General features: G+C 26.7%; 1 long non-coding RNA gene across 8 annotated transcripts; it reads right to left on the minus strand.

The window, feature by feature from the left end:
• Positions 1–5,867: 5,867 nt before the first annotated feature.
• On the minus strand, positions 5,868–24,734 carry LOC131660537 (uncharacterized). Of its 8 annotated transcripts, XR_009300955.1 has the most exons (4): positions 24,320–24,536; positions 10,078–22,686; positions 8,059–8,475; positions 5,868–6,449 (listed from the first exon to the last, which is right to left on the minus strand). It is a non-coding gene; the product is annotated as an uncharacterized LOC131660537 (long non-coding RNA). The 8 variants fall into 8 exon arrangements; XR_009300957.1 differs by lacking the exons at positions 5,868–6,449; positions 8,059–8,475 and having other exon boundaries at positions 9,822–12,532; positions 14,155–22,686; XR_009300956.1 differs by lacking the exons at positions 5,868–6,449; positions 8,059–8,475 and having other exon boundaries at positions 9,822–10,494; positions 12,116–22,686.

Raw genomic sequence — 24,734 nt, forward strand, 5'->3', positions numbered from 1 at the left:
GAGAGCAGCACTATTATTTATAGTACGGGAAATAAATTTTACTTTCTCTTTGGATGTCTTTGCTTTATAGATGATGTCATATGGTACGTAATGGCTTGAATTCATTTGGCTTTATGAAATAGGTTTCTTTTTATAAAAATACTGTATGAACAAATCATATTACCCCATCTGGCTTGAATTCATTTTCCAGTTGAAGAAAGTTGCGGAAGAAACATTATAGGAACCAAAGTTTAATATAATTTATAATGTCAATCACACTACTATTATATTGAAACTTTGAACAAAGTTTAATATGATTTATAATATTTAATATGCTTTATACAAACCACATTGAACAAAGCATAATTGAAAGATAGAGGAATCAAAACACATAATTACAACTTTGAATAAAAGAAAGGATAACTCAATTTTGAATAAGGGATGATGAGTTGAAAAAATTAACGAATTTTTTTTTTTGAAGAACATAGGTATTTTTTACAATGAGCTAGGTTGGAAGTTGGACTTTGGATTAAATTGTTGTCTGTCTCTTCTACAACATATGTACAAAGAAATTGGCCAAATTTTTTTCATTGATTTTTCTCTATATCAATGAAATTGGATTCATCTAAGAAAGAATTTCTTGTATTGACATAGACATAACATTTAGGATCCCCTCTGATTTAGGATCCCCTATCACCAATCAACACCAATTATGTTTCCAGTACATAGCACATAATATTTTGCGTTAATTAAATTTACCAATTTTTAAAAAATATTCTCTCTTTTATCTCTTATATTCTCTTTATTTTATAAATTTTATTTACTAGTTATTATTATTTTTTGATAAATTTTATTCACTAGTTATTATCTTGCAGATGAGAGAGTAAAAAATTACATCCCAAGTAATTGTGACAAATATTTTATAAACATTTTAATTTATTACGATTTGACTGTAATAAATTTGAGGGTAGTCCACCTTGCCCTAAAGATGATCTTATTGTTAATTTATGCCTCCGAATTACATTCTTGGCCTTTTAGAAATCAAGGACAGAATAGTACGTGAGTAAAGATTAGATTTGTATTCACTAGTAATTCAAAGTAAACACAAAGTGAAAAATGCCTTCACCACTTGTGGTTGAAAAGTTTATATACTCCTCTATGAAATGTTTTATTTATATGTTTCTCAATTACATAAATCAACTATGTGATGATTTTATATATCAAATGCTTAAAAAACAAACATTGCTCTAAATTATTCCTTGCCTTTGAAAGTGAAAGATGAAGCACTTCCACTATTCACTTCAATGATTTTTGCAATTCCCACTAAAATTTCTTTGAAGAATAAAAGTAAAAAAGTAAACATTTTTTCTTAACTTTATTACTTTTCAATTCCCACTAAAATTTCTTTGAAGAATAAAAATAAAAAAGTAAACATTTTTTCTTAACTTTATTACTTTTCAATTCCCACTAAAATTTCTTTGAAGAATAAAAATAAAAAAGTAAACATTTTTTCTTAACTTTATTACTTTTCAATTCCCACTAAAATTTCTTTGAAGAATAAAAATAAAAAAGTAAACATTTTTTCTTAACTTTATTACTTTTCAATTCCCACTAAAATTTCTTCGATGCTTCAAATATATCAGTAGTACCTTTCTTTTAATAAACAAACATACCCATCGGACGGTATAAATAATTGTTTGAATATGTATTGAAAAATACTAACGAGTATTTTTGGAGTATTTTATAAGAGTTTAAAAAAATATGTTTTATTTTAAAATATTTGTATTCAATGCAGAAATAATTAACTTTTTAAAGAAAAAATATATATATTTTTTGAAAATACTTATATTTAATACATTGAAAATATAAATAATTGTTTTTTGAAAGAATCTTTTTTTTATTTAGAATTTTTAAAAAATATCCCTGGATCACTCGTTAACATGACCCGTATGTATATGATAGGGTCGACCCAAAAGTCAAGCCACCAAGGCTACGACTTTAGGTCTCAAAAGTCTAGACTTAAAAAAGGTCTTAAATTTTTTTTATTTAGTTATAAAAATATATAAAGATACGTTAGTCACATATATAATTGTAGTTTAGTTGATAAAATTTAAGCCTCTTTTTTTTTTTATTCTTGAATTCAACTCTTACCAACCACACAATTATTATTCAAAAATATATTTTAAAACCACTTGTTAAATATGTGTTTGACAATAAATAAGCACTTGCTTTGGCAAAAAACCATGTTTTTTATAAAAGTAGTAAGCACGTTGACACTTGTTACCACTTCGTAAGAGAATGCATCGAGAAGAATGAGGTAAAGTTGAAGTATGTGATGTCTCAAGAATAATCTACCGACATTTTCACCGAGCCACTCAATTTAGAAACTTTCGTGAAGCTAAAGAGTCATAAATCAAGTTTAACGGGGGATGTTGAAATATTAATATTGATTTGGGCCTAAATTTATTATTTGGTTTTTTGGGCATAGTTATTTTGGGATTAGGTAATATTTCTAGATAAATCTGGTAGTATTTGGAGTGTATAGATATTTTTTATTGTTGTAATATTTTCTATAATACTCTTTGAATTTTTAGGGTTGAGAACTCTCTAGAATTAGTGTGTCTAGAGTTCTCCTTAGAATATTATAAATAGGGATGTAATTTCACACTTTTGTATCAAACAAAAATACAAAATTCTCTCTTCCATAAAGAATTCTCCCGCCTATCAAGTTTTTATTCAAGCCTCAAATATTCCTAAACACAAAGATCTTAATTTCAAGACAAATGTAACAATTGTCACCTATAAGAGGAGGGGTGGGGGGAAGAGGAATATCAAAGAGGAGGGAGAAAGAGGTGTATTTTTCGGAGATACATCTCTGAACTAATCTTAAAAAATTTTAAAAATACATTTTCGAATTAAATTTTGTCATCAAAATACTAGCAAAGTGAATTTACATTTTCAAATAAGGCTCTCTAATGTTAGATGAAGTAATGCTACAAGTGAGTTTACCTACCATCAAAGTACTAGCAAACTAATACCAAGAATTTAACAATTCACAATAATAAACAATGGAGGAGCAAAACAAATAGAAGGAACTATAACAGTCACCACCTAATCTAACTTGGGATCAATGGAATTTCAAACAATGGATGGTAATTGAGAATTGACATAAGAAAATAAAAAAACAAAAAAGAATTGCAAGTCATTTTCATGTGTACGGTTAAATTCAGATTATGATCACTTAGATACCCAATACAAGAGGCCTTTATGCAAAACGTACTCTTCAGCTTTTATCCCCACCACCGTCAAGAACAAAATTCAATTCAAATACAACTTCCATATTCAAACATTTAATTAATACTTCCACCATTCTATATTCAAACATCTTTAATATATTAAAACAGGATACATGTTTAGGCGTCAACTTTAAACCAAAATCCCGCCTAAACATGTGCATCGCCTAAACATGTGCATCACACGGGGTAAAGTACTAGTTTAATTAATACTAGCAAAGCTTTATTACTTTATATTACTCCAAGAGTAAGTTATAATAACTTACTCTACATCTTGACCATTAATTCTTTTCAATCTAATGGTTAAAAACAATAAGGAATAGTTTTCTCTTTCCACATTTAATGACTTATTATTTTTAACCATTATATTAAAAAGAATAAGGGTTTGTTTGGTAAAAATAGCAGTTGACTGATAAGCTAGCTGATAGTTATAGCTTATGACTGATGGCTGATGAGTGATGACTTATAGCTTATAGCGGATGGTTGATACCGATAGCTTATAAGCTAATTGAAGTGTTTGGTAAAATTAACGGTTCAATTAACTTATAAATGTAAAATGACATAAAAGATATTTAATATATATTTATTTTATTTTAAATTAAAATAAATTATAAGGGTTAAAAATGGATTTTAATTAAAATAATAAGGATAAAAAAGGAAGAAAAATTGATAAGTTATAAGACATAAGCTAAAACGCTATTTGAAATAGCGTCTGTAAAATAAGCTATAAGTTAGTAAAATAAGCTATAAGCTCGGGATGAAAAGACCGTTACCAAACAGGTCTAAATTATCATATGAGCTTATAAGACATAAGACGTAAGCTATAAGCTCGAAAAAATGGCTTACCAAAAAGAGCCTAAATGGTTAAGATGTGCAGTAAGCTATAATAACTAACTCTTGGAGTAAATATAACCTCCTCATATATATATATATATATATATATATATATATATATATATATATATATATATATATATATATATATATATATATATATATATATATATATATATATATAATATTTTATTAATAGGATAAAAGAGATCCATATAATATCTTTATTCAATTAGATAATTCAATTGATAATTATGTGCGACTCATTTGATATAAGATGCCTGAGTTTGAATATGCAATTAAGTGCTTGTTTGTTAATAGAGTTATGCTACTTTGACACAAAGCCATTTATACCTAAGTAAGATAATGGTTTAGCCTTACACGGTATTTTAGGTAAGTCAAAAAATTATTTAAAAAATAAGAAACATGTATTTATGGTATAAAAATACGGTGTAAATGTATTATTTAGTTTCAAAATAACATAACTTTTGTTAATAAGCGGATGGAATAACAATAAAATTGTTAGTTTTGAATTATAGTATATATAAGAGACGTGGAAGAAAACGAATATTTTTTTAAATTAACTGAAAACTCTTGCACTTTTATAGAATAATGAGAAATAATTTTTAATTTTTTTCATAAAAAGTATTTATTTATAAATACCAATAATTAATACGAATATATATATATATATATATATATATATATATATATATATATATATATATATATATATATATATATATATATATATATATATATATATATATATATATGAGGAGGGTTATATTTACTCCAGAAATAAGTTATTATAACTTACTCCAAATCTAAACCATTGATTCTTCTCAATCTAAAGGTTAAAAATAATAAGTAATAGTTTTCTCTCTCCATATTTAATTACTTATTATTTTTAACCACTAGATTGAAAAGAATCAATGGTCTAGATTTGGAGTAAGTTATAGTAATTTACTCCTGGAGTAAATATAATCCTCATATATATATATATATATATATATATATATATATATATATATATATATATATATATATATATATATATATATATATATATATATATATAATTTTTAAAAATAATATTAATATGTAGTATCACAAAGGGTTTGAGTTATGTAAGAATGTATGTTGCCACTATTTGTGTCTCTTTCGGTGTCAAAGGAACAACATGCATGATTTGATAAGATTCTTATGGGATAGCATATAACAAAAAGTGATGTCTTCATTCACAAGCAAATGGTCTTTTGAATTCTCTTTATGCTGCTTGGACATCAAATACATCCATTCTAATTTTTAATTTGTCTTTGTGACTAATAGTCTCTAACTCACGAATTTCATTATCTAAATTGTCATTTTAGTTTCTAAACACATGTACTATCACTATTTTCTCGTGATAAAGCTAACTACAAAATTATTCAACAACAAATATATTTTTCATAAAGTGCACACAATTACGTACAAAATAAAACCAATTATTTAAACAAACATGACCAAAAAATGTGAAGATAAAAAAAAAAGTGAAGTTGTGGAATTTTCACTTTATTCTAGTTTGAGTGATACTGAATATGACAATTGACAATACTAATTGATAGTAGTACGTTAACAGTAGCAAAAGGTAAAAGAAAGACAATTTGGATATGGGTACCGGTTTATATTTGAATAACAAAATGGATACCGGTTTGTATATTTTAGCATTTGGATTGAGTTTTAAAAAGTGATATAATTTGGATATCAATTTGGTTAAGGATAACCGGTTTTTTTGCACACCCCTACTTGTGAGCTAAATGAAATTAATGCCTCACTGTATATACATAATCTATTATGCCTCATCTCATTGCAAAATAATAAAATATTTTAAAGCAAAGTTATTAAAGTAAGCCAAAATATTAACAAAGTAAAATAATTAAATACCAGAAATTAGGATTTCCTTCAGGCCACATGAGGTTAGTGAAGCTTCGGTCCTCATTTGGATCAAAAGTATCATCAATACCGAATGTTTGACTATTAGGAAGCGTAGGGTTCTTGGACGAATAACCCCTATAAGCTCTTTTGCCAATGAACTTCGTCTTTGTCTCCTCAGGTAGATCAAACAAAGATTTAATGCCGGGAACATTTTATTTTGTAATTCTTTCGGTATTTCATCACACCTTAAGAGAAACATACCATGACTCTCAAGTGCTTCTCTCACTTTCTTACTCATTTCTTTCCATCCTTGACCTCCTTCTTCTAAAATAATTCCAGTGCTCTTACGAAAATCTAAAATTGGGACTCCACTCTCACTGTCCATTTTTCTTTAGTTTCCGAGAACGGTTTTCACGCCGTATCAAACTGTTTTAGAAAGAAAGAAGAAAAAAAGAACAACCCAATCAAGTCATTAATGAAACATAATTATGCTCATAAGCAACTTAGATTTTAGTTGGATCAAAAGCCCCATTGAGTACTCCTAGTACTCGTATTCAATATAATATGTCGCTTATCAAAAAAAAAAAACCCCAATAAAACTATAATATACATGCTATCTATAAACCTACAATTCAAAATTTATATAGTATATAGGTTTTATACTAGTTTGTATCAGTGGATGGGAATTAGATTTATGAATAAGCTTTGTAACCTAACAAGTCATGTTATTAAAGTAGTTAGCGATTAGTTATACCAGTTGTGCCGTTATGTTAGCTGCAGATAATAAACTCCTGTTATGCTCTGTATTAAAAGATTCAGAATATATATAAATAGTAAACAAACTTTAGACTCATCAAATATATAATAAAACCACCCCTCATTGACCCTTTCAATCATCTAAATAACACGAAAATCAAACCTAATTTGGTGATTTTGGAGAGGTATCACTTGTAACCCAAAAATAGAAAAAAAAAATCACTTCCTATAAACCTCTCTTAACTCAATCTCACATGCACGCACGCAATATGCAAACATATAAATATGAGTAGAACAATAACAAATAAGAAAATAATAACCAATCAAATTAGTAAGACGTAGTTTAAATATTTATTTGGTCTAATTAATATTTCAATTAACACTCTTTTAAGTAATTTATTACTTTATAAATCTTATTACCATTATATTTTATAAACTCTCCATAAATTTTTGTGATATTTTATTTACTCTTATTTTTTAACCCTTCACTATCTTTCACTATTTATTCTCCATAAATTTTTATTTATGTATTAATTTCAATTCATTCTTATTCTATTCAATATTATTACTATAAAATATAAAAATATAAATTAAATGATAATAAGTTAAAATCACACATATATATATATATATATATATATATATATATATATATATATATATATATATATATATATATATATATATATATATATATATATATATGGTGTGATTATGCATAGAAAAATAATTAAAAATAAAAAATAATATCTAATTAAGTTATTAATCAAAATGTATATCAATTTATTAAGCAGGTGAATAGTCATAATTAAATAATATGAGTTATGAAATAGAAAAAAAAGTATAGTTTAAAGATTTATGTGTTATTTTGTATTTAGTTATAGTGGTGGATTAATAGTATTTATATTATTCTTCTTCTTATTATTCTTATTATTATTTATTTTTAATATAATGGAAAGATTGGATTTGTCGGTGTGAGGCACAAAAGTAATCACAGAATCATTTGCTTCTTTAGGAAGTGGATACTTTGTCAGCCGTGTATCATTACCTCTACACAACTCGTTAACTTCAAAAATGTAATTTCTGGAAGGCCAAAGCCCTCCATAATCATCTTTAGGATACATGAGCTTAGTTCACGTGCTTGTGAGCTAAATGAAATTAATGCCTCACTGTATATACATAATCTATTATGCCTCATCTCATTGCAAAATAATAAAATATTTTAAAGCAAAGTTATTAAAGTAAGCCAAAATATTAACAAAGTAAAATAACTAAATACCAGAAATTAGGATTTCCTTCAGGCCACATGAGGTTAGTGAAGCTTCGGGCCTCATTTGGATCAAAAGTATCATCAATACCGAATGTTTGACTATTAGGAAGCGTAGGGTTCTTGGACGAATAACCCCTATAAGCTCTTTTGCCAATGAACTTCGTCTTTGTCTCCTCAGGTAGATCAAACAAAGATTTAATGCCGGGAACATTTTATTTTGTAATTCTTTCGGTATTTCATCACACCTTAAGAGAAACATACCATGACTCTCAAGTGCTTCTCTCACTTTCTTACTCATTTCTTTCCATCCTTGACCTCCTTCTTCTAAAATAATTCCAGTGCTCTTACGAAAATCTAAAATTGGGACTCCACTCTCACTGTCCATTTTTCTTTAGTTTCCGAGAACGGTTTTCACGCCGTATCAAACTGTTTTAGAAAGAAAGAAGAAAAAAAGAACAACCCAATCAAGTCATTAATGAAACATAATTATGCTCATAAGCAACTTAGATTTTAGTTGGATCAAAAGCCCCATTGAGTACTCCTAGTACTCGTATTCAATATAATATGTCGCTTATCAAAAAAAAAAAGCCCCAATAAAACTATAATATACATGCTATCTATAAACCTACAATTCAAAATTTATATAGTATATAGGTTTTATACTAGTTTGTATCAGTGGATGGGAATTAGATTTATGAATAAGCTTTGTAACCTAACAAGTCATGTTATTAAAGTAGTTAGCGATTAGTTATACCAGTTGTGCCGTTATGTTAGCTGCAGATAATAAACTCCTGTTATGCTCTGTATTAAAAGATTCAGAATATATATAAATAGTAAACAAACTTTAGACTCATCAAATATATAATAAAACCACCCCTCATTGACCCTTTCAATCATCTAAATAACACGAAAATCAAACCTAATTTGGTGATTTTGGAGAGGTATCACTTGTAACCCAAAAATAGAAAAAAAAAATCACTTCCTATAAACCTCTCTTAACTCAATCTCACATGCACGCACGCAATATGCAAACATATAAATATGAGTAGAACAATAACAAATAAGAAAATAATAACCAATCAAATTAGTAAGACGTAGTTTAAATATTTATTTGGTCTAATTAATATTTCAATTAACACTCTTTTAAGTAATTTATTACTTTATAAATCTTATTACCATTATATTTTATAAACTCTCCATAAATTTTTGTGATATTTTATTTACTCTTATTTTTTAACCCTTCACTATCTTTCACTATTTATTCTCCATAAATTTTTATTTATGTATTAATTTCAATTCATTCTTATTCTATTCAATATTATTACTATAAAATATAAAAATATAAATTAAATGATAATAAGTTAAAATCACATATATATATATATATATATATATATATATATATATATATATATATATATATATATATATATATATATATATATATATATATATGTGTGATTATGCATAGAAAAATAATTAAAAATAAAAAATAATATCTAATTAAGTTATTAATCAAAATGTATATCAATTTATTAAGCAGGTGAATAGTCATAATTAAATAATATGAGTTATGAAATAGAAAAAAAAGTATAGTTTAAAGATTTATGTGTTATTTTGTATTTAGTTATAGTGGTGGATTAATAGTATTTATATTATTCTTCTTCTTATTATTCTTATTATTATTTATTTTTAATATAATGGAAAGATTGGATTTGTCGGTGTGAGGCACAAAAGTAATCACAGAATCATTTGCTTCTTTAGGAAGTGGATACTTTGTCAGCCGTGTATCATTACCTCTACACAACTCGTTAACTTCAAAAATGTAATTTCTGGAAGGCCAAAGCCCTCCATAATCATCTTTAGGATACATGAGCTTAGTTCACGTGCTTGTGAGCTAAATGAAATTAATGCCTCACTGTATATACATAATCTATTATGCCTCATCTCATTGCAAAATAATAAAATATTTTAAAGCAAAGTTATTAAAGTAAGCCAAAATATTAACAAAGTAAAATAATTAAATACCAGAAATTAGGATTTCCTTCAGGCCACATGAGGTTAGTGAAGCTTCGGGCCTCATTTGGATCAAAAGTATCATCAATACCGAATGTTTGACTATTAGGAAGCGTAGGGTTCTTGGACGAATAACCCCTATAAGCTCTTTTGCCAATGAACTTCGTCTTTGTCTCCTCAGGTAGATCAAACAAAGATTTAATGCCGGGAACATTTTATTTTGTAATTCTTTCGGTATTTCATCACACCTTAAGAGAAACATACCATGACTCTCAAGTGCTTCTCTCACTTTCTTACTCATTTCTTTCCATCCTTGACCTCCTTCTTCTAAAATAATTCCAGTGCTCTTACGAAAATCTAAAATTGGGACTCCACTCTCACTGTCCATTTTTCTTTAGTTTCCGAGAACGGTTTTCACGCCGTATCAAACTGTTTTAGAAAGAAAGAAGAAAAAAAGAACAACCCAATCAAGTCATTAATGAAACATAATTATGCTCATAAGCAACTTAGATTTTAGTTGGATCAAAAGCCCCATTGAGTACTCCTAGTACTCGTATTCAATATAATATGTCGCTTATCAAAAAAAAAAAGCCCCAATAAAACTATAATATACATGCTATCTATAAACCTACAATTCAAAATTTATATAGTATATAGGTTTTATACTAGTTTGTATCAGTGGATGGGAATTAGATTTATGAATAAGCTTTGTAACCTAACAAGTCATGTTATTAAAGTAGTTAGCGATTAGTTATACCAGTTGTGCCGTTATGTTAGCTGCAGATAATAAACTCCTGTTATGCTCTGTATTAAAAGATTCAGAATATATATAAATAGTAAACAAACTTTAGACTCATCAAATATATAATAAAACCACCCCTCATTGACCCTTTCAATCATCTAAATAACACGAAAATCAAACCTAATTTGGTGATTTTGGAGAGGTATCACTTGTAACCCAAAAATAGAAAAAAAAAATCACTTCCTATAAACCTCTCTTAACTCAATCTCACATGCACGCACGCAATATGCAAACATATAAATATGAGTAGAACAATAACAAATAAGAAAATAATAACCAATCAAATTAGTAAGACGTAGTTTAAATATTTATTTGGTCTAATTAATATTTCAATTAACACTCTTTTAAGTAATTTATTACTTTATAAATCTTATTACCATTATATTTTATAAACTCTCCATAAATTTTAGCATATTTTATAATTTTTGTGATATTTTATTTACTCTTATTTTTTAACCCTTCACTATCTTTCACTATTTATTCTCCATAAATTTTTATTTATGTATTAATTTCAATTCATTCTTATTCTATTCAATATTATTACTATAAAATATAAAAATATAAATTAAATGATAATAAGTTAAAATCATATATATATATATATATATATATATATATATATATATATATATATATATATATATATATATATATATATATATATATATATATATGGTGTGATTATGCATAGAAAAATAATTAAAAATAAAAAATAATATCTAATTAAGTTATTAATCAAAATGTATATCAATTTATTAAGCAGGTGAATAGTCATAATTAAATATTATGAGTTATGAAATAGAAAAAAAAGTATAGTTTAAAGATTTATGTGTTATTTTGTATTTAGTTATAGTGGTGGATTAATAGTATTTATATTATTATTCTTCTTATTATTCTTATTATTATTTATTTTTAATATAATGGAAAGATTGGATTTGTCGGTGTGAGGCACAAAAGTAATCACAGAATCATTTGCTTCTTTAGGAAGTGGATACTTTGTCAGCCGTGTATCATTACCTCTACACAACTCGTTAACTTCAAAAATGTAATTTCTGGAAGGCCAAAGCCCTCCATAATCATCTTTAGGATACATGAGCTTAGTTCACGTGCTTGTGAGCTAAATGAAATTAATGCCTCACTGTATATACATAATCTATTATGCCTCATCTCATTGCAAAATAATAAAATATTTTAAAGCAAAGTTATTAAAGTAAGCCAAAATATTAACAAAGTAAAATAATTAAATACCAGAAATTAGGATTTCCTTCAGGCCACATGAGGTTAGTGAAGCTTCGGGCCTCATTTGGATCAAAAGTATCATCAATACCGAATGTTTGACTATTAGGAAGCGTAGGGTTCTTGGACGAATAACCCCTATAAGCTCTTTTGCCAATGAACTTCGTCTTTGTCTCCTCAGGTAGATCAAACAAAGATTTAATGCCGGGAACATTTTATTTTGTAATTCTTTCGGTATTTCATCACACCTTAAGAGAAACATACCATGACTCTCAAGTGCTTCTCTCACTTTCTTACTCATTTCTTTCCATCCTTGACCTCCTTCTTCTAAAATAATTCCAGTGCTCTTACGAAAATCTAAAATTGGGACTCCACTCTCACTGTCCATTTTTCTTTAGTTTCCGAGAACGGTTTTCACGCCGTATCAAACTGTTTTAGAAAGAAAGAAGAAAAAAAGAACAACCCAATCAAGTCATTAATGAAACATAATTATGCTCATAAGCAACTTAGATTTTAGTTGGATCAAAAGCCCCATTGAGTACTCCTAGTACTCGTATTCAATATAATATGTCGCTTATCAAAAAAAAAAAGCCCCAATAAAACTATAATATACATGCTATCTATAAACCTACAATTCAAAATTTATATAGTATATAGGTTTTATACTAGTTTGTATCAGTGGATGGGAATTAGATTTATGAATAAGCTTTGTAACCTAACAAGTCATGTTATTAAAGTAGTTAGCGATTAGTTATACCAGTTGTGCCGTTATGTTAGCTGCAGATAATAAACTCCTGTTATGCTCTGTATTAAAAGATTCAGAATATATATAAATAGTAAACAAACTTTAGACTCATCAAATATATAATAAAACCACCCCTCATTGACCCTTTCAATCATCTAAATAACACGAAAATCAAACCTAATTTGGTGATTTTGGAGAGGTATCACTTGTAACCCAAAAATAGAAAAAAAAATCACTTCCTATAAACCTCTCTTAACTCAATCTCACATGCACGCACGCAATATGCAAACATATAAATATGAGTAGAACAATAACAAATAAGAAAATAATAACCAATCAAATTAGTAAGACGTAGTTTAAATATTTATTTGGTCTAATTAATATTTCAATTAACACTCTTTTAAGTAATTTATTACTTTATAAATCTTATTACCATTATATTTTATAAACTCTCCATAAATTTTAGCATATTTTATAATTTTTGTGATATTTTATTTACTCTTATTTTTTAACCCTTCACTATCTTTCACTATTTATTCTCCATAAATTTTTATTTATGTATTAATTTCAATTCATTCTTATTCTATTCAATATTATTACTATAAAATATAAAAATATAAATTAAATGATAATAAGTTAAAATCATATATATATATATATATATATATATATATATATATATATATATATATATATATATATATATATATATATATATATATATATATATATGGTGTGATTATGCATAGAAAAATAATTAAAAATAAAAAATAATATCTAATTAAGTTATTAATCAAAATGTATATCAATTTATTAAGCAGGTGAATAGTCATAATTAAATATTATGAGTTATGAAATAGAAAAAAAAGTATAGTTTAAAGATTTATGTGTTATTTTGTATTTAGTTATAGTGGTGGATTAATAGTATTTATATTATTATTCTTCTTATTATTCTTATTATTATTTATTTTTAATATAATGGAAAGATTGGATTTGTCGGTGTGAGGCACAAAAGTAATCACAGAATCATTTGCTTCTTTAGGAAGTGGATACTTTGTCAGCCGTGTATCATTACCTCTACACAACTCGTTAACTTCAAAAATGTAATTTCTGGAAGGCCAAAGCCCTCCATAATCATCTTTAGGATACATGAGCTTAGTTCACGTGCTTGTGAGCTAAATGAAATTAATGCCTCACTGTATATACATAATCTATTATGCCTCATCTCATTGCAAAATAATAAAATATTTTAAAGCAAAGTTATTAAAGTAAGCCAAAATATTAACAAAGTAAAATAATTAAATACCAGAAATTAGGATTTCCTTCAGGCCACATGAGGTTAGTGAAGCTTCGGGCCTCATTTGGATCAAAAGTATCATCAATACCGAATGTTTGACTATTAGGAAGCGTAGGGTTCTTGGACGAATAACCCCTATAAGCTCTTTTGCCAATGAACTTCGTCTTTGTCTCCTCAGGTAGATCAAACAAAGATTTAATGCCGGGAACATTTTATTTTGTAATTCTTTCGGTATTTCATCACACCTTAAGAGAAACATACCATGACTCTCAAGTGCTTCTCTCACTTTCTTACTCATTTCTTTCCATCCTTGACCTCCTTCTTCTAAAATAATTCCAGTGCTCTTACGAAAATCTAAAATTGGGACTCCACTCTCACTGTCCATTTTTCTTTAGTTTCCGAGAACGGTTTTCACGCCGTATCAAACTGTTTTAGAAAGAAAGAAGAAAAAAAGAACAACCCAATCAAGTCATTAATGAAACATAATTATGCTCATAAGCAACTTAGATTTTAGTTGGATCAAAAGCCCCATTGAGTACTCCTAGTACTCGTATTCAATATAATATGTCGCTTATCAAAAAAAAAAAGCCCCAATAAAACTATAATATACATGCTATCTATAAACCTACAATTCAAAATTTATATAGTATATAGGTTTTATACTAGTTTGTATCAGTGGATGGGAATTAGATTTATGAATAAGCTTTGTAACCTAACAAGTCATGTTATTAAAGTAGTTAGCGATTAGTTATACCAGTTGTGCCGTTATGTTAGCTGCAGATAATAAACTCCTGTTATGCTCTGTATTAAAAGATTCAGAATATATATAAATAGTAAACAAACTTTAGACTCATCAAATATATAATAAAACCACCCCTCATTGACCCTTTCAATCATCTAAATAACACGAAAATCAAACCTAATTTGGTGATTTTGGAGAGGTATCACTTGTAACCCAAAAATAGAAAAAAAAATCACTTCCTATAAACCTCTCTTAACTCAATCTCACATGCACGCACGCAATATGCAAACATATAAATATGAGTAGAACAATAACAAATAAGAAAATAATAACCAATCAAATTAGTAAGACGTAGTTTAAATATTTATTTGGTCTAATTAATATTTCAATTAACACTCTTTTAAGTAATTTATTACTTTATAAATCTTATTACCATTATATTTTATAAACTCTCCATAAATTTTAGCATATTTTATAATTTTTGTGATATTTTATTTACTCTTATTTTTTAACCCTTCACTATCTTTCACTATTTATTCTCCATAAATTTTTATTTATGTATTAATTTCAATTCATTCTTATTCTATTCAATATTATTACTATAAAATATAAAAATATAAATTAAATGATAATAAGTTAAAATCATATATATATATATATATATATATATATATATATATATATATATATATATATATGTGTGATTATGCATAGAAAAATAATTAAAAATAAAAAATAATATCTAATTAAGTTATTAATCAAAATGTATATCAATTTATTAAGCAGGTGAATAGTCATAATTAAATATTATGAGTTATGAAATAGAAAAAAAAGTATAGTTTAAAGATTTATGTGTTATTTTGTATTTAGTTATAGTGGTGGATTAATAGTATTTATATTATTATTCTTCTTATTATTCTTATTATTATTTATTTTTAATATAATGGAAAGATTGGATTTGTCGGTGTGAGGCACAAAAGTAATCACAGAATCATTTGCTTCTTTAGGAAGTGGATACTTTGTCAGCCGTGTATCATTACCTCTACACAACTCGTTAACTTCAAAAATGTAATTTCTGGAAGGCCAAAGCCCTCCATAATCATCTTTAGGATACATGAGCTTAGTTCACGTGCTTGTGAGCTAAATGAAATTAATGCCTCACTGTATATACATAATCTATTATGCCTCATCTCATTGCAAAATAATAAAATATTTTAAAGCAAAGTTATTAAAGTAAGCCAAAATATTAACAAAGTAAAATAATTAAATACCAGAAATTAGGATTTCCTTCAGGCCACATGAGGTTAGTGAAGCTTCGGGCCTCATTTGGATCAAAAGTATCATCAATACCGAATGTTTGACTATTAGGAAGCGTAGGGTTCTTGGACGAATAACCCCTATAAGCTCTTTTGCCAATGAACTTCGTCTTTGTCTCCTCAGGTAGATCAAACAAAGATTTAATGCCGGGAACATTTTATTTTGTAATTCTTTCGGTATTTCATCACACCTTAAGAGAAACATACCATGACTCTCAAGTGCTTCTCTCACTTTCTTACTCATTTCTTTCCATCCTTGACCTCCTTCTTCTAAAATAATTCCAGTGCTCTTACGAAAATCTAAAATTGGGACTCCACTCTCACTGTCCATTTTTCTTTAGTTTCCGATAACGGTTTTCACGCCGTATCAAACTGTTTTAGAAAGAAAGAAGAAAAAAAGAACAACCCAATCAAGTCATTAATGAAACATAATTATGCTCATAAGCAACTTAGATTTTAGTTGGATCAAAAGCCCCATTGAGTACTCCTAGTACTCGTATTCAATATAATATGTCGCTTATCAAAAAAAAAAAGCCCCAATAAAACTATAATATACATGCTATCTATAAACCTACAATTCAAAATTTATATAGTATATAGGTTTTATACTAGTTTGTATCAGTGGATGGGAATTAGATTTATGAATAAGCTTTGTAACCTAACAAGTCATGTTATTAAAGTAGTTAGCGATTAGTTATACCAGTTGTGCCGTTATGTTAGCTGCAGATAATAAACTCCTGTTATGCTCTGTATTAAAAGATTCAGAATATATATAAATAGTAAACAAACTTTAGACTCATCAAATATATAATAAAACCACCCCTCATTGACCCTTTCAATCATCTAAATAACACGAAAATCAAACCTAATTTGGTGATTTTGGAGAGGTATCACTTGTAACCCAAAAATAGAAAAAAAAATCACTTCCTATAAACCTCTCTTAACTCAATCTCACATGCACGCACGCAATATGCAAACATATAAATATGAGTAGAACAATAACAAATAAGAAAATAATAACCAATCAAATTAGTAAGACGTAGTTTAAATATTTATTTGGTCTAATTAATATTTCAATTAACACTCTTTTAAGTAATTTATTACTTTATAAATCTTATTACCATTATATTTTATAAACTCTCCATAAATTTTAGCATATTTTATAATTTTTGTGATATTTTATTTACTCTTATTTTTTAACCCTTCACTATCTTTCACTATTTATTCTCCATAAATTTTTATTTATGTATTAATTTCAATTCATTCTTATTCTATTCAATATTATTACTATAAAATATAAAAATATAAATTAAATGATAATAAGTTAAAATCATATATATATATATATATATATATATATATATATATATATATATATATATATATATATATATATATATATATATATATATATATATGGTGTGATTATGCATAGAAAAATAATTAAAAATAAAAAATAATATCTAATTAAGTTATTAATCAAAATGTATATCAATTTATTAAGCAGGTGAATAGTCATAATTAAATATTATGAGTTATGAAATAGAAAAAAAAGTATAGTTTAAAGATTTATGTGTTATTTTGTATTTAGTTATAGTGGTGGATTAATAGTATTTATATTATTATTCTTCTTATTATTCTTATTATTATTTATTTTTAATATAATGGAAAGATTGGATTTGTCGGTGTGAGGCACAAAAGTAATCACAGAATCATTTGCTTCTTTAGGAAGTGGATACTTTGTCAGCCGTGTATCATTACCTCTACACAACTCGTTAACTTCAAAAATGTAATTTCTGGAAGGCCAAAGCCCTCCATAATCATCTTTAGGATACATGAGCTTAGTTCACGTGCTTGTGAGCTAAATGAAATTAATGCCTCACTGTATATACATAATCTATTATGCCTCATCTCATTGCAAAATAATAAAATATTTTAAAGCAAAGTTATTAAAGTAAGCCAAAATATTAACAAAGTAAAATAATTAAATACCAGAAATTAGGATTTCCTTCAGGCCACATGAGGTTAGTGAAGCTTCGGGCCTCATTTGGATCAAAAGTATCATCAATACCGAATGTTTGACTATTAGGAAGCGTAGGGTTCTTGGACGAATAACCCCTATAAGCTCTTTTGCCAATGAACTTCGTCTTTGTCTCCTCAGGTAGATCAAACAAAGATTTAATGCCGGGAACATTTTATTTTGTAATTCTTTCGGTATTTCATCACACCTTAAGAGAAACATACCATGACTCTCAAGTGCTTCTCTCACTTTCTTACTCATTTCTTTCCATCCTTGACCTCCTTCTTCTAAAATAATTCCAGTGCTCTTACGAAAATCTAAAATTGGGACTCCACTCTCACTGTCCATTTTTCTTTAGTTTCCGATAACGGTTTTCACGCCGTATCAAACTGTTTTAGAAAGAAAGAAGAAAAAAAGAACAACCCAATCAAGTCATTAATGAAACATAATTATGCTCATAAGCAACTTAGATTTTAGTTGGATCAAAAGCCCCATTGAGTACTCCTAGTACTCGTATTCAATATAATATGTCGCTTATCAAAAAAAAAAAGCCCCAATAAAACTATAATATACATGCTATCTATAAACCTACAATTCAAAATTTATATAGTATATAGGTTTTATACTAGTTTGTATCAGTGGATGGGAATTAGATTTATGAATAAGCTTTGTAACCTAACAAGTCATGTTATTAAAGTAGTTAGCGATTAGTTATACCAGTTGTGCCGTTATGTTAGCTGCAGATAATAAACTCCTGTTATGCTCTGTATTAAAAGATTCAGAATATATATAAATAGTAAACAAACTTTAGACTCATCAAATATATAATAAAACCACCCCTCATTGACCCTTTCAATCATCTAAATAACACGAAAATCAAACCTAATTTGGTGATTTTGGAGAGGTATCACTTGTAACCCAAAAATAGAAAAAAAAATCACTTCCTATAAACCTCTCTTAACTCAATCTCACATGCACGCACGCAATATGCAAACATATAAATATGAGTAGAACAATAACAAATAAGAAAATAATAACCAATCAAATTAGTAAGACGTAGTTTAAATATTTATTTGGTCTAATTAATATTTCAATTAACACTCTTTTAAGTAATTTATTACTTTATAAATCTTATTACCATTATATTTTATAAACTCTCCATAAATTTTAGCATATTTTATAATTTTTGTGATATTTTATTTACTCTTATTTTTTAACCCTTCACTATCTTTCACTATTTATTCTCCATAAATTTTTATTTATGTATTAATTTCAATTCATTCTTATTCTATTCAATATTATTACTATAAAATATAAAAATATAAATTAAATGATAATAAGTTAAAATCATATATATATATATATATATATATATATATATATATATATATATATATATATATATATATATATATATATATATATATATATATATGGTGTGATTATGCATAGAAAAATAATTAAAAATAAAAAATAATATCTAATTAAGTTATTAATCAAAATGTATATCAATTTATTAAGCAGGTGAATAGTCATAATTAAATATTATGAGTTATGAAATAGAAAAAAAAGTATAGTTTAAAGATTTATGTGTTATTTTGTATTTAGTTATAGTGGTGGATTAATAGTATTTATATTATTATTCTTCTTATTATTCTTATTATTATTTATTTTTAATATAATGGAAAGATTGGATTTGTCGGTGTGAGGCACAAAAGTAATCACAGAATCATTTGCTTCTTTAGGAAGTGGATACTTTGTCAGCCGTGTATCATTACCTCTACACAACTCGTTAACTTCAAAAATGTAATTTCTGGAAGGCCAAAGCCCTCCATAATCATCTTTAGGATACATGAGCTTAGTTCACGTGCTTGTGAGCTAAATGAAATTAATGCCTCACTGTATATACATAATCTATTATGCCTCATCTCATTGCAAAATAATAAAATATTTTAAAGCAAAGTTATTAAAGTAAGCCAAAATATTAACAAAGTAAAATAATTAAATACCAGAAATTAGGATTTCCTTCAGGCCACATGAGGTTAGTGAAGCTTCGGGCCTCATTTGGATCAAAAGTATCATCAATACCGAATGTTTGACTATTAGGAAGCGTAGGGTTCTTGGACGAATAACCCCTATAAGCTCTTTTGCCAATGAACTTCGTCTTTGTCTCCTCAGGTAGATCAAACAAAGATTTAATGCCGGGAACATTTTATTTTGTAATTCTTTCGGTATTTCATCACACCTTAAGAGAAACATACCATGACTCTCAAGTGCTTCTCTCACTTTCTTACTCATTTCTTTCCATCCTTGACCTCCTTCTTCTAAAATAATTCCAGTGCTCTTACGAAAATCTAAAATTGGGACTCCACTCTCACTGTCCATTTTTCTTTAGTTTCCGATAACGGTTTTCACGCCGTATCAAACTGTTTTAGAAAGAAAGAAGAAAAAAAGAACAACCCAATCAAGTCATTAATGAAACATAATTATGCTCATAAGCAACTTAGATTTTAGTTGGATCAAAAGCCCCATTGAGTACTCCTAGTACTCGTATTCAATATAATATGTCGCTTATCAAAAAAAAAAAGCCCCAATAAAACTATAATATACATGCTATCTATAAACCTACAATTCAAAATTTATATAGTATATAGGTTTTATACTAGTTTGTATCAGTGGATGGGAATTAGATTTATGAATAAGCTTTGTAACCTAACAAGTCATGTTATTAAAGTAGTTAGCGATTAGTTATACCAGTTGTGCCGTTATGTTAGCTGCAGATAATAAACTCCTGTTATGCTCTGTATTAAAAGATTCAGAATATATATAAATAGTAAACAAACTTTAGACTCATCAAATATATAATAAAACCACCCCTCATTGACCCTTTCAATCATCTAAATAACACGAAAATCAAACCTAATTTGGTGATTTTGGAGAGGTATCACTTGTAACCCAAAAATAGAAAAAAAAATCACTTCCTATAAACCTCTCTTAACTCAATCTCACATGCACGCACGCAATATGCAAACATATAAATATGAGTAGAACAATAACAAATAAGAAAATAATAACCAATCAAATTAGTAAGACGTAGTTTAAATATTTATTTGGTCTAATTAATATTTCAATTAACACTCTTTTAAGTAATTTATTACTTTATAAATCTTATTACCATTATATTTTATAAACTCTCCATAAATTTTAGCATATTTTATAAGTTTTGTGATATTTTATTTACTCTTATTTTTTAACCCTTCACTATCTTTCACTATTTATTCTCCATAAATTTTTATTTATGTATTAATTTCAATTCATTCTTATTCTATTCAATATTATTACTATAAAATATAAAAATATAAATTAAATGATAATAAGTTAAAATCATATATATATATATATATATATATATATATATATATATATATATATATATATATATATATATATATATATATATATATATATATATGGTGTGATTATGCATAGAAAAATAATTAAAAATAAAAAATAATATCTAATTAAGTTATTAATCAAAATGTATATCAATTTATTAAGCAGGTGAATAGTCATAATTAAATATTATGAGTTATGAAATAGAAAAAAAAGTATAGTTTAAAGATTTATGTGTTATTTTGTATTTAGTTATAGTGGTGGATTAATAGTATTTATATTATTATTCTTCTTATTATTCTTATTATTATTTATTTTTAATATAATGGAAAGATTGGATTTGTCGGTGTGAGGCACAAAAGTAATCACAGAATCATTTGCTTCTTTAGGAAGTGGATACTTTGTCAGCCGTGTATCATTACCTCTACACAACTCGTTAACTTCAAAAATGTAATTTCTGGAAGGCCAAAGCCCTCCATAATCATCTTTAGGATACATGAGCTTAGTTCACGTGCTTGTGAGCTAAATGAAATTAATGCCTCACTGTATATACATAATCTATTATGCCTCATCTCATTGCAAAATAATAAAATATTTTAAAGCAAAGTTATTAAAGTAAGCCAAAATATTAACAAAGTAAAATAATTAAATACCAGAAATTAGGATTTCCTTCAGGCCACATGAGGTTAGTGAAGCTTCGGGCCTCATTTGGATCAAAAGTATCATCAATACCGAATGTTTGACTATTAGGAAGCGTAGGGTTCTTGGACGAATAACCCCTATAAGCTCTTTTGCCAATGAACTTCGTCTTTGTCTCCTCAGGTAGATCAAACAAAGATTTAATGCCGGGAACATTTTATTTTGTAATTCTTTCGGTATTTCATCACACCTTAAGAGAAACATACCATGACTCTCAAGTGCTTCTCTCACTTTCTTACTCATTTCTTTCCATCCTTGACCTCCTTCTTCTAAAATAATTCCAGTGCTCTTACGAAAATCTAAAATTGGGACTCCACTCTCACTGTCCATTTTTCTTTAGTTTCCGAGAACGGTTTTCACGCCGTATCAAACTGTTTTAGAAAGAAAGAAGAAAAAAAGAACAACCCAATCAAGTCATTAATGAAACATAATTATGCTCATAAGCAACATAGATTTTAGTTGGATCAAAAGCCCCATTGAGTACTCCTAGTACTCGTATTCAATATAATATGTCGCTTATCAAAAAAAAAGCCCCAATAAAACTATAATATACATGCTATCTATAAACCTACAATTCAAAATTTATATAGTATATATATATAGGTTTTATACTAGTTTGTATCAGTGGATGGGAATTAGATTTATGAATAAGCTTTGTAACCTAACAAGTCATGTTATTAAAGTAGTTAGCGATTAGTTATACCAGTTGTGCCGTTATGTTAGCTGCGGATAATAAACTCCTGTTATGCTCTGTAATAAAAGATTCAGAATATATACAAATAGTAAACAAACTTTAGACTCATCACATATATAGTAAAACCACCCCTCATTGACCCTTTCAATCATCTAAATAACACGAAAATCAAACCTAATTTGGTGATTTTGGAGAGGTATCACTTGTAACCCAAAAATAGAAAAAAAATCACTTCCTATAAACTTCTCTTAACTCAATCTCACATGCACGCACGCAATATGCAAACATATAAATATGAGTAGAACAATAACAAATAAGAAAATAATAACCAATCAAATTAGTAAGACGTAGTTTAAATATTTATTTGGTCTAATTAATATTCCAATTAACACTCTTTAAAGTAATTTATTACTTTTTAAATCTTATTACCATTATATTTTATAAACTCTCCATAAATTTTAGCATATTTTATAATTTTTGTGATATTTTATTTACTCTTATTTTTTAACCCATCACTATCTTTTACTATTTATTCTCCATAAATTTCTATTTATGTATTAATTTCAATTCATTCTTATTCTATTCAATATTATTACTATAAAATATAAAAATATAAATTAAATGATAATAAGTTAAAATCACATATATATATATATATATATATATATATATATATATATATATATATATATATATATATATATATATATATATATATATATATATATATATATATATATATATATATGGTGTGATTATGCATAGAAAAAAAATAAAAAAATAAAAAATAATATCTAATTAAGTTATTAATCAAAATGTATATCAATTTATTAAGCAGGTGAATAGTCATAATTAAATAATATGAGTTATGAAATAGAAAAAAAAAGTATAATTTAAAGATTTGTGTGTTATTTTGTATTTATTTATAGTGGTGGATTAATAGTATTTATATTATTATTATTCTTATTATTATTTATTTTTAATATGGTAAGATTGGATTTGTGGGTGTGAGGCACAAAAGTAATCACAGAATCATTTGCTTCTTTTGGAAGTGGATACTCTATGGTTTTTTAACCTCTCTCCACCACCACCACACTACTACAATGGTGAAGAGTTTCCTCTTTGAATGGTTTAAAAGATGAGAGAAAGAGAATGAGAAAGAGAAAGAGAGTGTTGAGGTTTGGAAATATAGAAGACTAGAACTTCACCACTTCTTTATACATCTTTTTTGGTAAAAAAAACAAGACATAATCAATCAGATTAAACCAAGACCTAAAATCAGATTTAAGATAGAGACTTAGTATTCTCACCTTATTAATCAAGGAAATCATAATTGTTGTATGGAGCTTCCCTTTTGAATATAGTTTTTTTCTCTTCTTGAGTTTCATTGCTTGAATTGAGAGGAGAAAGTAATTGTAACTTTGGTTTCGATTGAGCTGAGTTTCAAGGAACTGATTTGCTTTAATTTATAACATGAAACGTCACCATCAAATTGCTGCCAATATTCTAGAGTCAATGTAATGAAGGATATCAAGTTCTAAATTTGTGGACAGAACTTATATACGTGTGTTTTCTATGAGGAAATTGAATAGTATAAGAAAAGTATAATTGTGGGCCTTTATTACTTGCTTCAATATCACAATAAGAATCGAAGCCAAGGAATCTTATCACTAGAATCTTTGCTCCACTTGGTTCTCATCACTAGAATATAAACAAAAACTAATT

Source organism: Vicia villosa, linkage group LG3, assembly GCF_029867415.1.
Source record: "Vicia villosa cultivar HV-30 ecotype Madison, WI linkage group LG3, Vvil1.0, whole genome shotgun sequence".
NCBI lineage: Eukaryota > Viridiplantae > Streptophyta > Magnoliopsida > Fabales > Fabaceae > Vicia > Vicia villosa.